This window comes from Bos mutus, chromosome 13 (assembly GCF_027580195.1).
Source record: "Bos mutus isolate GX-2022 chromosome 13, NWIPB_WYAK_1.1, whole genome shotgun sequence".
In the NCBI taxonomy this organism is placed as follows: domain Eukaryota; kingdom Metazoa; phylum Chordata; class Mammalia; order Artiodactyla; family Bovidae; genus Bos; species Bos mutus.
In genome coordinates this window covers 58,997,858-59,010,342 of record NC_091629.1, presented here as the reverse complement: position 1 = coordinate 59,010,342, position 12,485 = coordinate 58,997,858, and positions in this window count along the sequence as shown.

The window sequence follows — 12,485 nt, the reverse complement described above, 5'->3', positions numbered from 1 at the left end:
ATTTCTCCCATCTCCGACATGCAGTATTATCTTTATCAGTAAAATTTAGGTTTTCTTTGTAACATTTGTCTGTTTCACTGTGGTCTTGCATTTGAGGGCTGTCTTGTACCTATAAGTAGTATGTTCTTATATCTCGTTGGGATAGTTCCCCTTCATTCACATTCTGGCTATTTTTGCTTTTTTTTTTTTTTCCATATAAACTTTAGAATCAGTTTTAAATAATTTAGAGTTCGTTCTTAAAAAAAAATCTTTCTGTATATTTTTTAATGAATTAAACTTATTACTGATCCTTTCTATCACAAAACAGGGCATGCATTTTTTTCATGATCTCATGTGGCATTTTACTGTTTTCTCCATATAAATCCTGTACCTCTTTTGTTAAGTTTACTTTCATATACTGCATGTTTTTTCTATAATCTACATATATTAGTATTTTAATTTTTTTTCTCCTAAATTCTCTTTTATTCCTCTTATTTTCCATTTGGCTATTGTTTATATAGGACTGAGTATTGATTTCTGTATATTTATGTACCCAGGCAGCTTGCTGAATTCTGGTTCTGAAAACTTTTCAGTTTATTCTCTTGGGTTTCCCAAGGTATACAGTATATAATACATAATTCATAATAGTTTCACCACCTCCTCTCCAGCTTTTAAAACACCTATTATTTCTTTCTCCCACTAAATGTAATGACTAGGACCTCCAGAACAATGTTAAATAATAGCAGTAATTGTGGACATCCTCGTCTAGTCGCACTTTATTGATGGTGTTGTTCAGTCGCTAAGTTGTGTCTGATTCTGCGATCATATGGACTGCAGCATGCCAGTCTTCCCTGTCCTTCGCTATCTCCCAGAGTTTGTTCAAGCTCATGTCCATTGTGTTGGGGATGCCATCCAACCATAACATCCTCTGTCAACCACGTCTCATCCTGCTCTGTCCTCAATCTTTCCCAGCATCAGGGTCTTTTCCAATGATTCAGTTCTTCGCTTCAGGTGGCCAAAGAATTGGAGCTTCAGCATCAGTCCTTCCAATGAATATTCAGAATTGATTTCCTTTAGGATTGACTGGTTTGATCTCCTTGCAGTCCAAGGGACTAAGTCTTCTCCAGCACCACACTTTATTATTTCCCCATTAAACAGGAAGTCTCAATGTTTGCAGGAGACATATAGTATTAAGAATGTAGTTTTCTAGTCTTATTTAACTAAGGGACTGTTTGCTTACTGTTAAGAATAGATATAAAATTTTAATAAATGCTTTTCAGAATCAGAGAGTCATATTTTCTTTGGATCTATTAATATGTTGAAATAGAATAATAGATCTCCTAATATTGAAACATCCTTGAATACCTAAAACGTGCACCATTTCTCCATATCCTGTTACTCTTAAAACGTGCTTCTAGCTTCTATCATGCAAGATTTTATTAGGATTTATGTATAGGGCTTTGGCATCATTGTTATTTGTAAGTAGATTTGAAACAATATAAGTACATGCTGAGGTATCTATTTTTTAATGATTTGATAGAATGCCTCTGTAAAAAAGCCCAGAACTTCAATTTTTTGAGTTAGAAAAAAACATCATTCTTTGAGATTTTTCTCAATTGTTTCCAGGATTTTTAGTCTCTTTAGATTTTTCTAGTTCTTTTGGGTCACTGTTGGGTCACTGTTGATAATTCCTATTTTCTAGAAAGATGCCATTTCCCCTACATTTAAAAATTTTAGGATTGAAAAAAGCTATCTTTTATTAGTCTTTTAATTTTTTTCATTTGTATTATTTACCTGACCTTGTTTCTGTTTTGACTATTTATGCATTCTTATGTTTTTTTTTTTTTCCTCCTGGATGGAGGGAACTACCTCACTGTGTTCCCCTCCAAGAAAATCAACTTAAAAATTATTCTACTTATTCTTATATTTTCTAACTTTTTAATGAATTTTAATTTTATTAATTTCTTTTTCTGATTTCCTTAGTATTGCATTTTTTCTGTCTAATTGGTTTTCTTTTTTTTCTTCATTTAAATGTATGACTATAAAGTTTCCTCTAACCTTTGGTTCAGCTGAATCCTATATTTTCTGATATATATATATATAAATCATATATATACTTATATCCATATTCACATTTATTTATATAGTAGACAAATGATTTTACTGTTACTTTTCCAGATATTCAGTAACTTTAATTTTCTTTTTGGTGCAAAAAAAAATTGTAAGCAGAATTATTTTTAACTTCTAGGTATATGAGCTTAAAAAAATTAAATACTAGTTATGTTGTAGTCTGAGAAGCAAGGGAATGAATACCCTTGGGGTGACTTTCAAACTCCAAAGTGTAGAAGTTGGCAGACAATGCCTCAGCCCCTCCAGAGGCCCCAGCCTCTGTGGAGTTGATTCTGAGGTGTCCTGGACACAGTATCTCAGAAAGTTCCCAGCTGAATGGAGTTCAGATTTCTCATGGAAATAACTAGCTTATTAATGCACTCACCTGGCTTTTCTTTTTTCTCTATTTCTTTCTCCCCTTTTCATCACTATCCTTCTGGAATAGAAGCTAACTGCAGCCAGTCCTGTCTTGGTGTCTGTGCTGGGAGAATCAAGGTAAGACACAAGGTATCTTATGAGAAAGCACTGAAGAGTGATATATGTGGTATTTTACTGTCATAAACGGATAGAGGTCAACACTGTCTGGAAGGAGAAAGAAATGAGAAGTACTTCGATGCTTAGAATGACTGAAAGTGTTAGAAAGAGGAGAGAGAGAGAGAGACCATATTTAGTGGCTGAGTAGGAATATTCCAGAAAGATAGAATAGCATAATCTAGACGGGATACCAGGAGTGTGTGATGTCACAGTCAGTGAAGTTATCCACAGATTTGCATGGCTCAGGGGGTAAAGAATCTGCCTGCAATGCAGGTGACACAGGAGACATGGTTTGATCCCTGGGTTGGGAAGATCCCCTGGAGGAGGAAACGCCAACCCACTCCAGTATTGTTGCCTGAAAACTTCCATGGACAGAGGAACCTGTCCATGGGGTCACAAAGAGTATGACTTGACTGAATGACTAAGCACGCACGCACACCTTGAGGGAGTACTGAATGGCAAGCCATGTTCTAAGAGATAGGCTGCAGTGGAGAAGAGACCCCCAAATCTTTCCCCATGACAGTCTGTGTTCTTCAGACATAGAGAACAAACTTACGGATATGGCTGCAGAGGTGGGGTGGGGAATGAAGGAGAGGGCGGGATATATGAAGAGAGTAACATGGAAACATACATTAGCATATGTAAAGTACATAGCCAATGGGAATTTGGTGTATGTCTCAAGAAACTCAAATGAGGGCTCAGTAACAACCTAGACGAGTGGGATGGGGAGGGAGGTGAAAGAGAGGAAGAAGGAGGAGACATGGGTAAACCTAAGGCTGATTCATGTTGATATTTGGTAGAAACCAACACAATAGTGTAAAGAAATTATCTTTCGATTAAAAGTAAAGAAATTGGAAAAAAAAAAAAGAGTCTGTGTTCTCCTTGGCCACCTGCAGTGTGATTCTGTAGATCAGAGAGCTGTGGCAGGTGTGACATGTCACGCATTTGAGAGACACAGGGGAAGTAGTAATTACAATGACTATGGAACTGGGTGCCTCTTGCTAAGTACAAGTGATGTGTTGGAAAAATTTAGCAAAAGGTCAGGCATGATTAATCATAGATTTAAGGCAAAATGTGAAAGTCAGAGGACTTCCTTGCCATTGTGTGAAGGAACTGTCATATCCTGCAGCCAGAAGGCAGTACAAATCCAAGGACCAGGCCTAGAATTTAATTTAAAACATGGCAGAATTCCAGAGAAAGTGGTCTAGTTATTACTATCTGGACATCCTGTATGTTGGTTGGGCTAAATTAACAAGGATGGGCAAGAGTACAGAGGTCTTGGTAAGAGTCACGTGTTCCAGATGAACGGGTAAACCCTGCAAAGGATTCAGGTCCTCCTACATCAGTGACATTGTTAGGGGTACAGTGGGCTGGGAACATGGAGGATACTCCATGCAAATTATTGGGTCTCCGCAAAACTTTGATCACTAAGAAGGAAGCACGAGTCCTGGTAGGACTTTTCAGATTCTAGAGTAGCATGTCCAACACATCATGTGTTTCTGATCCATTTTCTAGATGACACGGGAGACTGCCAATGTGGAGTCAAAGCCAGAAAGGACTCTGGCAGGAAAGGACTCTGCAGCAGGTCAGGATTCTGATATAAACAGTCCTGCTGCTTGACCCATCAAATCCTAAGGCATTAGAGGAGTCTTTGGGGCAAAAGATAGTATGTAGTCTACATAGTGTGACAAAGTCACTATGTAGACTTTGGCAACCCCCTCCAGGGGCCAATCTGCAGCCATGACTGGGAGAGGCAAACATAAAAAAGCTGCCTTCTTACCCTCGACTTGTGATATTTCTGAAGGACCATCTAAGCTTCAGAACATCTCCTAGGGTCAGCTGAGTCTCTGTTGAGACTGAATCCATTTAACCTCTCCCTTTGCCCATGCCTGTTTCCCTCATTCTCTGCAGCGGCTTTTAAGGTTTGTTCAGAAACTGTTTGGCGTTCCTTCCCTCAAAAGGTGGAGCTGAATTCTCCTTCTCTTGTGTGTGGACAAGACTTGGGACTCATAGATTCATAGAAGCCATGCATGGAGCATTACACCCTGAATTAGCTCATGGGAAGATTGGTTCAGCCTCAGGTACACCCCATCCCTCCCTCACTCTTACACTCTTTCAAGGAGGCCAGCTGCCATCTTCCAAACACTGGGAAGGCAATGAGTTTGAGAGTGGATCCACCAATGGACAGCTTGATGAATCCTTGTGAAAGCTAAAACCACACATCTAAGCCTGACCTGAATCCTGAATCCCTGACCCACAGAAACTGTATGAGACAATAAATGTTCATTGGTTTAAGCTGAAAAGTTTGGGGTAATTTCCTACATAATAAATAGTGAATACACTCCCTTACAAATGTCCTTGAGAGAACTCTCCAGGGGACGTCTTGCCTGCAGATCTCTGCCTCAGAGTCTGTTTCCCGGGAAATCCATCCCAAGAGAGAAAGAAAAGGCATGTTGATATTACAGGCCTGGCTTTTTCAGAGGGATGCTGAATAATTTATTGCAGCTGAGTGTAGGGAAGCTGATTTATGGCTGTGAATGTGATGGGGAGTGAGACAGAAGGTTTTCTAAACCAGGCTCATAAAATATAACTTTTATTGTATAGGCAGTTGGGGGAGGGGGGGGTTACTGAAGGTTTGGGGGCCAGAAGAACATTCTGGAAACAGATGAATGGTGGAGGAAATGGAGAGACTAGCAGTAGGGAAGCAAATCTGCAGCTGGGTGTGATGTTTGAACAAGATATAAGGAAATAAACTACCCACTAACCCCAGATGGTGGGACCTATAAAGTCTACCTGACAAGGAGTTGTTAGGACTGAGTGAGTTGGCAATGGCGAAGGGCTGAGAACAGCTCTGGCCTGTTGAATCCCTGTGCGTGTGTTCATTACGTAAATGTATGCTAGGCTGAGTGGTTCCTCCATGGCCAGAGAATTTACCAGTCAATACTGGAACATCCAGAGTTCAAATAGGAGGGAAGGGCAGACAATGGTGTGATTCATGGTAAGGTCAGTGTTCTAGGAAACTCACTAATGGGAGAAAGCACGCTGGGTTGATGGTCATCATTCCAAGTTCAAGGCCTTGCTGCCTATCTCAAATTGGGTTTGTGCTCTTGATAATAAGGGCCACTGGAAAGAGAAGCAAAAATCCATCACTGTGACAGTAAAAATAAATCCAGATCTTATGTCTTGCTGACATCTGATCAGCCACTCTGAAGTCTCCCGAGGAAACTTCAAGATGGAAGCCTATCCATCACGGCTGGCCATGGCCTTTACTCTACGCTCGCTCTGCAAAGTGGATGCATGGCTGGAGACTTCCAAATCCTTCATGGCTGCACTGCACCTCCTCCACGAATAGGAGGGTAAACTGTGGATGATTTGACCTGGCAAGTTCCTGCTGCCTCATTGCATAGGTCACAACGGATTATTTTCCTGAAAGGCAATTTCCCATTTACTCAGGGCTTAAAAGGCTTCCTCTGATATTTCAGTTGCTGGCTCCAGCTAATGGGCCTGGTTAGCCCAGAGCAGTCACTCAATAGCTATGTAATTAAGAAAGTATTAGATATCATGTAAAATAAAGAGGAGGAAGTTTATGGCAAAAAAAAAAAAAGTAAGATGGACTGATGCCACCTAAAAACTCAGTCAGAAATAAGGCAGAGTCTGCCCAAACTAGGGTTTATAGGTACAAAGCCATCTAATGGAGGTGCTTTAATGTGGGGTTTTTTGAAGATGACAAGTGAATTTCTGGAGAGCCATGAAGCCCGCATTCTCGAGGGGAAATGACATACAATTTTCTCAGCTGGGATTACATCCTTGAAAGAGAACTTGTGCCAGGGCTTATGCAGGGAGTCTGTCTGGAAGAGTGAGTCCAAGGTCAGGGGTGGGGCTCTGAGAAGAGTCCAGGTACATGCACAGATGCTATTACAGTGTGATTTTTTTTCACAACTCAACTGCAGGTTTCCGTCTTTGTGGATAAGTCTTAATTCACTTATCCATTTTCCCATTGTTTAGTATTTATGTTGATCCCATTTTTTTTTCTGTTAAAAACAGTATTTTGAAATGTCCCTATGCATTACCTTTGCAAACATAGTTGATTTCCCTAGGATAAATTGTAAAACTGAAATGGCTAAGTCAAAGATTTCGATGCAGATTATCACATATTCCTACAGAAAGTTATACTAATTTACATGCTTCTGGGTAGTGTATGGGAATTTATATTGCTTCCTAAGTGGCATATTACTATTCTTTTCCATTTTTACTAGATAGAAAATGAGATCTCAGTTGCTTATTTCTGATGTGAACATTTTAACCTGGAACAGAACATTTAAAGATGTACTTATTGGCCATTAGAATTTTTTCTTTTATGGATTTCCCATTCATATCTTTTGTTCTTTTTTTTAATGAGTGTGCCAGAATATTTTTCATATTTATTTGAACAAATTCTTTATATAATAAGGAGTTTAGCCCTTTGCATTGTTGCTTATTTTAAAATTTTGTTTATAACAATGCATGAAATTTTAAGTTTATGATATAAAATCTGTCAAGTTAAAAATATTTTATGCTTTTCAACTTATGTGTAAGTGCATATTCACCATATATTTAAGATATTTGCTTTCAACATAAATTAGTTTTATCTTGATCAAAGTTTTATTTTCTAATCATCTTTTCTTTCTCAACTAATCTGATGCTATCTTTATCATAAAATAAATACATACACTTGAGTCTGTAAAATAATCACAAGATGAGAAATACAGACATTTGAAAATGTTTAGAGAAAACTGTGTATAACTCTATGCTAATAACTTGAAACTATAAGTGAAATGGCAATTTTATATAAGAACATGAATTTTCAGTTAACTCATACAGAAAATTTGAAAAGATCAATAACCATTTAAGAATTTTTACCTTTTAATTTTAGCTTTGAAATGAATAGAAATTGAATTTAATTTATCAAATCTAGAGGATTTTTTAACTTTTTGATATTTTGCCTTACTTATAGACTGAAAAAAGCAGCTCTTTTGCCTGGATGAAAGAAATATTGTCCTTTAGAGTCATTTATGATTTATTTAATTTTGTATTAACTCATATCACATCCAGGATATAATTTGTGTAAGGTGTGACACAAAGAACTAACTCAATTTTCTCTTTCGAACAGTCAACTTCTAAATACCAGGTGTGAATCATCTATTTGTTTCTGTTTGGCTGGTGGATCCTTTACTGTGTTCTAAGTTCTTAAAAATTCTAGACTCTTTCTCAGGGCTTCAGCTATGCTACCATGGGTCTCGTGTTGATACTCCAACTTCTTAATTACTGAAAAGCTACAATACCAAGTAGGTTTTTAATCATATGATTTTAAACCATACAACTCTTTTATTCCAGTGTGAGGCTCTTAAGAGTTACGCAGTGGAAAGAGAACACACGGCTCAGAGAACCACACCCAGGTATGCTGCCAAGTAACTAGGGGGCCCTTGAGAAGCCTCTGAACTTCCCCACCCCCAGTTTTCTCATTTGTTAAATAGATAATCAATCCTGAATATTCACTGGAAGGACTGATGCTGACACTGAAATTCCAATACTTTGGCCACCTGATGTGAAGAGCTGACTCATTGGAAAAGATCCTGATGCTGGGAAAGTTTGAAGGCAGGAGGAGAAGGGGGCAGCAGAGGATAAGATGGTTAGATAGCATCACTGGCTCAATGGATGTGAATTTGAGCAAACTAGGGCTCAGATGGTAAACCATCGGCTTGCAATTCAGGATACCTGGGTTCCATCCCTGGGTCGAGAAGATCCCCCAGAGAAGGGAATGGCAACCCACTCCAGTATTCTTGCCTGGAGGGTTCCACAGACAGAGGAACCTGGTGGGCTACAGTCCATAGGGTCACAAAGAGTTGGACACAACTGAGTGACTAAACAGATAGATATAATCATATTAACCTCCTGGTTGTTGGACTTAACTCCTCCAGAGAAACAAGCAATAGAATGTGTAAACATACACACACAGAGAGGCAAACAGAAAGAAACAGAGTGAGTGACAGAGAAACAGGGGCAGGGAGAGAGAGAAAGGTAGAGACAGACAAAGAGAGAGAGACTGAAAGACTTATTGCCAAAATTGATTCATATGGTTGTGGAGCAGGGAAAATTCTATGCTGCAGTATGAGTCTGAAGGCATTCCAGAGATGCAATGCCTTCTTCCTCAGGGGACCTCGGTCTTTTCTATTAAGGCTTTCCCCTGATTGGATGGATACTTTGGCCACCTGATGCGAAGAACTGACTCAATGGACAAAGCCCTGATGCTGGGAAAGATTGAAGGCAAGAGAGGACAGGGATGACAGAGGATGAGATGGTTGGATGGCATCAGTGACTCGATGGACATGAATTTGAGCAAGTTCCAGGAGCTGGTGATGGACAGGGAAGCCTGGCGTGCTGCAGTCCATGGGGCTGCAAAGAGTTGGACACGACTGAGTGACTGAACTGAACTGAACTGAACTGATTGGATGAGGTCCCTCCACACTGCAGAGGGGAGCCTGCTTTACTCAGAGCCCACCGATTTAAATTTTATCATGGCTTAAAGTGTCTTTACAAGCAGTATCTAGACTTGTGTTTGACCCAAAATGGGATACCATGGACTAGCATCACAATTATATAACCTTCAAGGTACTTTTACTTCTAAAGTTCAGAGGTGCCATGAATCTGAGTAAGCGCTTCTTGTGGGTTACATACATTCATTGTCTCAGATTCTTTAGTCCATTTGGACTCCCTGTCCCAGAACCTTCTCACTGTAGCTCCTTCTTTAACCTACATTGGGTGGATGACCCGGTTTTATCCTACAAATGTGATATCCCATGTTAAGTCGAGTTCTGGGTCTCTTTCTCCCATCAGCGTTGTGTCCTCAAAGATGTCTAGCTTTCTTGTGTGCAGGACTGGAACTGCTTTGCCAGAAGACACCCCTTTCTTAACATTCTCAGAGAAAACTCAGATATTAGGAATGGCCTCTTTCTGAGCATAAATTTGGTGTCTAAATTTGGACTTGTCAAGGGGCATTTCCCTTGCAGGATATCACGCTGTCTTCCTGACAGTTCGGAATGCTTGAGAGTGGAACAAGAAGAGGCAAACTGCCATCTTGCCTTGGAATAGCATGACTTTTCTTTTCCAGAGTGAACTTAGTACAGTCCTGCATTTGAAGACTCTCTCCCTGAGACATCCGATAACCACTAATATCTCACCCTTTCCCATTAAATCAGTTGAATTGACTTTTATGAAGTCCTGTTATCCACAGCTTCCTATATCCAATTTAGGACAGACATAACAGTCATGCAGGAGACCCGGTAACTCAGATAGTAAAGAAACTGACTGCAATGCAGGAGACATAGAGACACAAGTTTGAGCCCTTCGTCGGGAAGATCCCCTGGAGAAGGGCATGGCAACTGACTCTGGTATTCTTGCCTGGAGAATGCCATGAACAGAGGAGCCTGGAGGATCGCAAGGTGTCAGACATGACTAAAGCGACATAAGCATGCATGCATAGCCAATTAACACCGTTGTGATAGTTTCAGGTAAAGAGCGAAGGGACTCAGCCAGACATGTGCATGTATCTATTCTCCTCATCCACTTTGCAAAAAGCTTTATACCTCATCCACTTTGCACTAAAGTCATGTTATCTGTGACATAACCTACTGACTCTGATTTCAATGTTAGGCTAAACAAAATTAGAGTAACACATACTTCAGAATCTCAGTGAAAACAAACGTGATGTATTGGTCACATTTACTCTCAAACGTTACCAGGTCTAATCATGAAACATTCACACTAACCCTTGTTTTAAAGTATGACTTTTAAACAAGGTCATTTTATCTTTTTTCCTTGAGCTCTAGATCTCATAAGACTTTAGTCAAACTCATAAAAATTCTGACCTGATCACAGAGAAATGATCAGGCTCCAGGAGAGGGGACTTGAGAGGGACCCAAGAAGCTGCATGAAAGGTAAGTGCCTCTCTGTGTTGGTTCTGATTGTATTGCTGCTGTTCAATGTTCCAGAAAGGAAATTCTTCTTGATTAAAGGGGAAAAAATTACATTTTTTAAAAAACCAGAGCTTGTTCAACATAGTTTATTTTGACAAGGACATATTTGAGTAATTCTGGGTTATGAAGTGAAAGTGACAAGTTTTATTTATTAGCCTCAATTGGCAGGAAGATACACCACCATGAATACAGCTCTGTATTCACTCAGGGCAGCCAAGGGAGAGACTATACCTTCTAAGCATATTCTCAGGGCTTTAATTGTACCATGAAACCACAGACATGACAGATGTAGAATTAAGGAAAGAAACAGATATATATATATACATATGTCAGTCTTCCAACTCAGCTGGGTAATAAATTTGATTTATTTGCATGATTCAAGTTAATATTTCAAACCTGTTTCTGCCAGAGTGACTTGGAAATAGCATGACTTTTCTTTTCCAGGAAGAATTTATTTTAAGAGGTGAGAAGAAAAAGAGAAAGGGGAACAACAGTAAGAAAATAGAGGCAGGAGGTGGTCTTCAGGGCTCAGAGACTCCAGCCCTGTCCTCAGGGAGAACAATTCTCTGATCTGCTGTCCCCATCACATGTCCCTTTCACCCCACTTCCCCACATCTTTCTTTCTAGCTTTATTCGTTCCTCTCTTTATAAAAGGGAACACCATTTTGCCTAATTCTTGAGATGCCTGTAGAGCTTCTAGGGTTACAGTGTTTTCCATTCTGCAACAGCCTCCCCTCCTCTGACGACAATAGCTGACCCCTACGCTTTCCAATAATTCAAAGTTTGTTTTCTATGGGACAGCAAGTATTTTGATACCCATTCCATATAGAAAGGAAAGTTGAGGTTGGCAGGGGTTGATGTATGCCCCGGGTCTGGTTGTCTGAAGCTTAATGAAGGTTGCTGAAGAGTGGCACAGAGTTCAAACCCGGGTCCTCACCAGACGTTGCTTCTGGGGCTTTGTGTACTGCCGTGTGGTTCTTTCTCAGGGTTCTTACAGGTGACTTTGCTTGTGTAAACTGAGAAGACTGGAATAGAGTCCAGTTCTGAAATGATGCGGGGACAGTACAAAGAAGGCCTGATGCCCAGGACAGAGCCCAGAAGAGCTGTGTCAGATGAGACCAGGCCCTCTGATGCCTGAGAGCCCTTCAAAAGTGAGCTGTCTGCTCAGAAAATGTTCCCACCGAAAAATAAACCTAGGAAGAGAGTGATAGGCTCAAAAGAGGTAAGGGAGGGGAATTTGCCCATTCACCTAAAATCTAAAAATAAAAATCTGTGTGCCGAGTATTCATATTAAGAGAATACATCACATGAAATCTTTGGGTGTATCTTGGCTTGTTCCTATCACTGAGATCTGCTTTTGACTCACTCTGGTTGCCTGAAATTATCTTTTGTCTGCTCTGTCAGAGTGAATTGCTTTTAAGGAAAATCCACAGAAAGCTTACAGAGAATATCTGAGTTATGGGAAGGAGATTCAGGCAATGCAGTGTGGTCCCAAGCCAGCAGCATCAGTATCCCTTGGGAACTTGTGAGTAACGTAGACCCCAGGCCCCATCCCGGCCTCCTGAACCAGAAATGCTTGGGGGTAGGCACAGACTTCTGTGTTTTGACAAGCCCACTGAGGGATTCACGTGACCCTCAAGGGTATCCTGGTTTAAGGATGGGTTTTCAGGTCAGCTCTGCCCTGGGCAACAATCCTGAGGATGAATGGGACTTTCCCATCCTAGACTCCTCCCTTCTCAGGCACAGTGTTCTGCCAAGTAACTCAGCCTCACCCCCTCTCAATCATGCTCCCTTCCCAGGTGTCGTTTCAGAGTGTGTGTGTGTGTTTTCCCCCCTAGAAGTTCCTGTATT